Source organism: Triticum aestivum, chromosome 3D (assembly GCF_018294505.1).
Source record: "Triticum aestivum cultivar Chinese Spring chromosome 3D, IWGSC CS RefSeq v2.1, whole genome shotgun sequence".
Classification (NCBI taxonomy): domain Eukaryota; kingdom Viridiplantae; phylum Streptophyta; class Magnoliopsida; order Poales; family Poaceae; genus Triticum; species Triticum aestivum.
Window position 1 is genome coordinate 138362455 of NC_057802.1, and position 8024 is coordinate 138370478.

The following is an 8024-nucleotide window of genomic DNA, read 5'->3' on the forward strand; positions in this document are numbered from 1 at the left end:
GCCATGGATTGATGCTTGTTGGTGGAGGGGGAGTATAAACTTTACCATTCTGTTTGGGAACCGCCTATAATGTGTGTAGCATGGAAGATATCGCCATCTCTTGGTTGTTATGTTGACAATGAAAGTATGCCGCTCAAAATATTATTTATCTCTATTTCAAAACCGAGCTCTGGCACCTCTACAAATCCCTGCTTCCCTCTGTGAAGAGCCTATCTATTTACTTTTATGTTGAGTCATCACCCTCTTATTAAAAAGCACTAGCTGGAGAGAGCTTCTGTCATTTGCATTCATCACTATTAATCTAAACTCCTAAGGGAGCAGTTGGTAGTCTCGCTTCCAGGTTTTTTTTAGTCCCACCTCCCACGGTTAATTTTGGTACCTCCTCCCACCTCCCGCTACCCAGCGATCCCCCCCTCCTCCCTCGAGACCGACAAAAAAAACAGCATGCTACCACGAGGCCCATTGTGAAACACTACGGTTCAGCGACAGAAAATCGTCCTAAAAAAATCTACGATGGTTAACCTACGAAAATTAACCAGACCCTCGCACGCACGAGCGATTCCCTCCGTCCCTCCGTCCATGCCGCTTACGATCCAGGAAGGCAGTAGGGGCGTGCGAGGGGAATACGCCCCAGCCGCCATAGTGGAGCCCTATACCGCCGGCGAGATCCGACAAGAGCCGCCGCCGCCGGGGTTCAAGAGGAACCGGCCACCACGACCTCCCTCCCTAGCCGACCGCCACCCACCTCCCCGGGCAGCCATGTACAGCGGGGCGGCGACCACGTGCCTGGCATAGGTGGGTCTCGGCCTCCCTCCTCCCTTCGTCCAAGGCTAGGAACTTCCCTCCCCTACCCGATCTCCTCCCTTCATCCAAGGCCACGATCTCCCCTCCCCTACCCGATCTCCTCCCTTCATCCAAGGCCACGATCTCCCCTCCCCTACCCGATCTGACGGAGAGAGGGCCAGGCCTTGCCACTCCGGTGTTCGATGTGGCCAGATCTGGCCGGGGGACTCGCCGCAGAGCCTCCATGTCGGCGGAACAGCAGCAGCCCGACAGAAGGTGGGTGCCCAATCTCGCATTTTGTGGTGATTTTTCTATAGTTAGATTAGCACAGGGAGGGAGCAGTGCAGTGCGGATTAGAAGAACGGACATCAAACTCTCTGTTAGATTAGTTCATATTATACTGCCACTATCATAGTTCATATCATAATGTTGATGCCTCTTTAGATCCAGTGCTTAAATAAGATTAGGAGGAAGGGCATCACACTCTCCGAGAGCAAACAAGATACCACATACCCATCCTGTACTATCACTATGTTGTATTAACAAATCCGTGTTATGTTGTATTAACAAATCTGTCTTTCTTTTTTCATATTATGTAGGATTCAGATTTATGGCAGGGACACAATCAAATTTATACCATACGTTGTGATGATACAAGGAAAGTAAACATAGATGCATATTTTGTTCAACGTGACGATACAAGGGAGAGTTGGCCTACGTCGCCAACTGATCTGCGGCAGCGTGGAAGGAGAGTTCAAAAGCACCAGGAGCGGCTGTTCTACTGCTGGTCGGAGGGAGAGCTTGGCAAGGGAGACAGAGGGAGCTCTACAACCACGATCTTGGCATACAACCCGATGGCATCATGTCCACGTAAGCTTCTTCCATGTTCCAATTATTGCACTTGTTGGTCTTTTGCTATCATAGCTTACGAAATCTTAGATGTTGCTGACAAAAGACCGAGATACAATATTTTGATTGCAGATTATATATTCTTCGGTAATATGTAAAGCCTAAGTGAGAGACACAATGTCTTGATTGTAGTCTTGCAGACTCCATATTTTTCAGCACGTACGTTCGCAAAAAAAATTGATCTCAGCAGGTTGGTGTTCATGTACACGTTGCCATTTGAGAATATACTGTGTATTACTCAAATCTCAAAACAAATGGCCCATTCTGACCAGACCATAACTATTCCGAAAGCATTGATAGGCTTTTTTAAACATCAAGATATCTGAATATTTATCTTAGCAGTGTCCAAAAACCAAATGGTTATGTTTGTTCAGATTTTCCTCATTTTTATGTTCTTTGAATTATAGTGCTTGAGGTTAATAATAAATGATTGTTGGTAACTTAACTAGCTCTTGAGAATAATGTGTGATATAGGTTGCTCCTATATGTGTCATTGACTATGTTGCTTGTGGAGAGTAATAAGGATTTATCTAGCTCATGTACATCTGAGCCTGAGACGGAGAGGACGACTGTCGTGGCTCCATTGATGATAGTGGTTGCGACGCAGAGCCGTACGAATGGACAACAAGCAAGCCAAGCACTCCCTGGGAATCGCCGTGATTCTGAAACGGGTGGCGGGTCCCTGCCTCTACCGCCCATGAAGCTGACAACGATCACGTGGTCGTCGTGCGACGACTGCGGAGGGGGGAGGGGGGCAGGCAGGGGGAGACTTATAGGCGAGAACCTGCACGGAGGAGGAAGGAGACGCCTCAGGTGGAGATGATGACGACGACCGTGCCCCATCACTAGCGGCGGTCACGACGTGCAGCTGCAGGACTAGAGATCATACAGGTCGGGCCGTTTCTGGTAGTTGTTTGCTTTGGTGGTGCTCTTGGGTTTACGATTTCAATAAAATCCTGTTGCGAAGTGGAAGGTTAATGTTATTTCTCTGATATCATATTGTATCTTCTTGGTTCAAGTATTGAGAAAGTAACACTGCCGCATATGTATTTACTTAGTTTGCCAAGCTGGTGAAAATATATGTAATTCAGACATGATAGACAGTCAAATTTACAAGTAACTTTTATAGTCATAGGCTCATAGCTAGCTTACTCTGGTTTACTTGGTCCATGTAGAGTTGGAATCTCAGAGCTACACATTCAACCGGCTTGCTTTGAAAATCGAGTAAAACTAAAGGAATAGAGGTTTCAAATGCAACAAGAGTTTAATAGTGCTACAGATATGTGGAGCGGGCAAGAATAGTTGGTCAGCCTTTAGTAACTACTATTGATGTTACTCCAGATGCAAGTTTCTTGCATGAAGCTGACTGTTGTTTATTATTTTTCTTCATGCCATATTTCTTTGAGATCTCCAAATTATCCCAGACTTGCTTCATACTTTGGTGCCATCTGCATTACTGCATATACTATTCACTATTCAGACTGGCTCTGTAAGTGTTTTCCTTTCTGATATCCATTGTATTGTCACTGTGTATGATCTTCAGAACTAATGAACTAATGATATCTCTGTAATATATGTACGTCTGTATAGATATTTTTCTTTCAGAGCTAATGCTATCTTGTGAATTTCGCACCTGTGTTAGCTAATCCCTTGGTTGAGTTGTCTTTCCAACCGAAAATTGTACTGGAGGGCTCTACAACACTTGATTCTGTTTTAGTTGCAACCAAGTATCTACTTTATTTAAGTTTGTCGATAAAGCTGATTTTCCTGATCCTGTAATCCTTGTTCTGTCAAGCCAAACATCTCATTTTATTTAAGTTTGCATGACTGTATTTTTTATTTGTCTTTTTCTAAAGTTTTATGAACACTTTTGTTTTTCTGCCGAGCACTAACAAAGAGCAAATTGTGATCTTATTTTAACAGGGAGCAAACTGCGTAGCAAGATCAATAATGAATGGTTCAAGTCATGTATTACAAGTTACAATGAGCAGGAGGTAGTCAAGTCAGTTGATGATAAGGATATTATTCGAACATTTACTGCAATGACGTCTCGGAAAGGGCATTTGCCTTGTGATTGTCTTTAGTGCGCTATTGGTATTCGGTATGTTCCATGTGACCATCTCTATTCTTCCAAGCTTTCGATTTTTAAAATATTCACATCTCACAACTAGATTTATTTTAATTACAAATCTATTTTTTTGTCTTGTAGTGCCTTCTATGATTTTGGCAACATGGCGAGCTTGCAGCAGGGGTCAGAGAAGGGCGCGTTGTGACGGACCTCCGCTCCTCTGCGGATGCCTAAGCAGCGATGAGACGCTTCACGGAATCGAGTCTATGAGTCTCTCTGCATGCGCTGCGGCGAGAGTATAAGTGCCTTGATCTGTGGCACAGCTCCTAACCCCATTCCCTTTGGTTTCGGCTTGACTCATTGTGAATTCTGATGCGTACTTTCTTTTGGTCAGGGCACCATGAGGTTGCTGCTGACTACGATTCCCAACTTCCAGGAGATAAGGTTCATCGCACTCTGTTCTCGTTGCGAAAGCTTATTGTTTTGATTTTAAAACGGTGGTAGATATGCGTTTGTAAATTTGCAGGTCGTTGTGATGGCTTTTGAATGCCCGCAATGTAATGAAAGGTAATGCAATACTCGTCGGGGTACTTTTGCACATGCAAGCGCAGTATCTTAAGTTTTGTGTGCTTGTGAACTAGGAACTACGAGGTCCAGTTTGCTGGACAGTTCCGGCCTAATAACCAAAGATGATGTGTGGCTAGAAATGACATGATGTCTCGTTTAGCATGGCTGTTGTTCTGAACTGTAAACTACACCAGAGCGTTGTGTGCAGATAATTGACGGGAAGGAGCTCCTGATGGGAAGGACATACACTGACAATCATCATGTGAAGAAGGTATACACTATGCAGCAATTCATTCACTCAGTCAAAGCTCCTCGCACAATCATGTACACATGGTTTGATATATCAATAAAGATATTATCTGCCATTTATTGCTTTATGTGCCGCGACCTACTCCAAGAATGGGCATATATTCATGATGTCGATCCCACATATATGTTCCAACGGTTAGTTCTGAACTTCTGATTAACGAATGAAATATTCAGAATATGTTTACCACCTGCCGGACCGCTGATTGATCAAAACAAAGAAAAACAATAACATAAGAAGGATTAGTGGCTAGAAACCCACTGGTCTTTCCCAAGATTCGTGGAGCGTTAATTTGGTTAGCTATGTAGTCCATTTGATTGCCAAGGAAGAATGTGTGCTTGCTCTAATTTGTTTGAATGCATACACATTTTAGTATACCAAGTAGGGGACCTGGCTGACGGGGACATGACGTCAACACCCTGCTTGCTCTAACATTTTTGGCGACGAGTTCACGAACAATCTGTATGCTTATTACTCAGCTGCCACGGAATTTATTCCAAATTGAAATGACATATCCGGAGTATTTTGATACCTTGTTTAACATAAATCGTATTTTGCCTGCACCACTAAGGTGAACTTAACCAAGGCTACAATGTAAAGAAGCACAATGTGCCAGTTACCAGTAGGTTTGTTTGAGAATATTGTTCAGCTGATGTAAACAAAAATGAAAGGTTATAGATATGGCTTCTTACATGATGGTTGGGTGGTCTACAAGTTAGGCTCGTAAGGATGGTGAGTAGCAAGGCATATCTGAACATGGACATGTTCTTCACCCTCGACGACGGCAACACCGTGAATCGCATACTTTTTAATCAAGTTCCTGATGTATATTAGGGATACAATATTCGACTTTTGTATTGTGGGTGCCATTGCTGTATGTTGACATGGCTGCGAGATTTATCAAATGGTCCAAGTTTAATCTTTACTAGAAGTAAAAAATGTAGGCTGTTACTACAGTTGAAGCGCCAAGCAAGATTCCGTAATGGGAAATCTGCAAGTTCTAAACCATCTCTGATTTGAGTAGGTAACTATTTGAAAGATAATAGGGGGAGAATCCAGTAGTTGTTTTAGTCTGTAACGCTAGCTAATCATTATACTTTAATATACTTTTTTGGTTCCTATCACAGGTCAAGCAATTGAATGATTGGAAATATGTAACTACATTACCATCTCGGACTAATCAACCATTTGAAAGACATTATGTGCTCGGGGAGGTATATTACTCTGAAACACTTGAGTTCTTAGCTCTGGCTAAGCTTAATACTATGTTACTTTACTACTGGCATTGGGCTACTAATGTGAAGTAATTGAATGCATGTAATACTTGTCTACATTGGGTAATACTTGTCTTCTATTGTATATATTCTTTATTTATCACCCTTTTCCCTGTAATGTTGTAATGCTTTAGTAATCTTATTTGTACTGGAAACTGAAGGCTGTACAGCTGCTTTAAGTGAAAAAATCTACTTACATTTCAATATTTCTGGAAGACCGAAATGTAGTGTGAATTCAGCACACAGCGGGTGCAGGAGTGACTGTGTGGTCATGTTTTTGCATTGTAACCTGAAACTCATGCCCAAACTAATATTTGCCGGTCGTTTAATGACAAGCCTGTGAGTCCCAATGCGGGTTTTTTGAACTCTCAGGAGTATTGAGGTATACCAATATTTGTGTTCGCAACAAGGAACGGGAAAACCCTTGTCAGCGGTTGATTGCCAAATCCCCCGAGTTATGCCGTCGAGTAAGCAGATAGAAAATTAACCAGGACCATTTGACCTAAAGTTAGGGAGATTGTGCCTTGAGCGCATACAACCAACAAATAACTTGAGTACGTATAGCCAAAGCAATAAGATAGTTTGGACACAGTCTGAAGATTGTGCTTGACAAGCAAAACATGTGTACATCATAGGGCCTGCTCTTTAAGCTGGGTCAACTAATATGTGCCTTATTTCTTACTGGCCCTGCTAGATGCATCCCCGACGGTCCATTTCGCCTATTTCACATGAACATAAGCCATTAAGGACGACCTTGTCTTTGCTCGCGTCGCCGTGCAGCGAACGGCACGTGGTTGAACACACTATAATTTATGTTGCAGTTGTAGCAGCTGCTACTAGAGCCATGAATTCAAGAGAGGTTGGTGAGGATGTTTGGGTTCTCATTGTCCTTGTCCACACTGCCGATGTGGGGGTGGCACAATAGATTGGTTACTTTCCCATGTTATTTCCCTTTCCTGGATGTTTACTTTTCGTTACCACCTGGCTCATCTACCTTTCCTGATCAAAAGGCTCTTATCTCACTCAATTTGTTTGTTGTAATAACAAATCTACCATCTTCATTTATACTTTTGTTGTTTCTTAGTTTGAGTTGTGTTGTTTAACTATGGATTATTTTGGGTGCAGCAAAAACTTTTGGGCAGACACCTTGGTGGTTTTTTCGTACTATTAAGGAGGCACCATTGCAACCTGAACAAGGTTTGTGAGCACCTAGCTTAATCCTTCTGTATGGATCCTACAAGCAGAAGTCATCCACATCACGTTTTAATATTCTGGAGTATTATTTCATCCCTAGCTCCACTTGCTGCTCAAAACCTGTGCATACCATAGTTTGACAACCAGCAGACCCCTAGAATCTGTTGCATGGAGTGAGCTACCTTTTTTTTGCGGGATCATGGAGTGAGCTACCAAATAGACATGTAACAAAAACAATATTTTCTTTCATCTTGATATAAATATAATTGTGCTATTGGGTCTTTAGTGGAATAGATGTGCAAAGCAACAATTATATACCTTGTCAACGGAAGTACCTTGTTCAATATAGAATACTCTAAATTTTGAACCGTATATGATCAATCACGCTTTTCGCTGCATTTTCCGTTACGAGATCAACTATTTAAGTGATGACTCATTGAACTCAAATATGTGGTCGTGCGAGTGCCGATGGTGGTGAACATTAGTCAGATTGGGGCAGAAAATGCCGAGCACAAGCATGCGGCTTGCCCTTGATTGAGTTGTCAACACTTATGATTGGAGTGGTGTCTTCTGGTTGAATAATGCCAACATCGCATAGTGGGTTGTCTCAATTTCATGTGACCTGGAGTTGTGAAGTCTCTGATTATATGTTGATCTGATGAGGTAATAATTATAAAATATTTTCTTCTCTTTGCTGCGATATAGTTATTCTTACTGTATAAAATATGTTGAAAAGAGAAGAGTGCGTCCTAGGGTGTGTTTTTTGGGTTGGGACTGCGCGTTGAAGATAATATGGTGGGTAGACCGGACAACCATATTTCTCCCCCACATATTGGAGCATGTTGGGCGCTGGTTTGATGTTCGAACACGGCTGAACGTACGAGGAAGAAATGGGTTTCGACCTTGAAGAGTGGAGACGGCC

At 42.7% G+C, this 8024-nt stretch overlaps 1 long non-coding RNA gene across 20 annotated transcripts; it reads left to right on the forward strand.

Moving 5' to 3' along the window:
* Window positions 1-567: 567 nt before the first annotated feature.
* LOC123077899 (uncharacterized) lies at window positions 568-7393 on the forward strand. 20 transcript variants are annotated; one of them, XR_006436869.1, is made up of 8 exons: window positions 569-1653; window positions 1765-3793; window positions 3902-4204; window positions 4287-4327; window positions 4402-4598; window positions 5579-5658; window positions 5762-5848; window positions 7034-7393. It is a non-coding gene; the product is annotated as an uncharacterized lncRNA (long non-coding RNA). The 20 variants fall into 20 exon arrangements; XR_006436884.1 differs by having other exon boundaries at window positions 4522-4598; XR_006436871.1 differs by having other exon boundaries at window positions 4536-4598.
* Window positions 7394-8024: the final 631 nt, after the last annotated feature.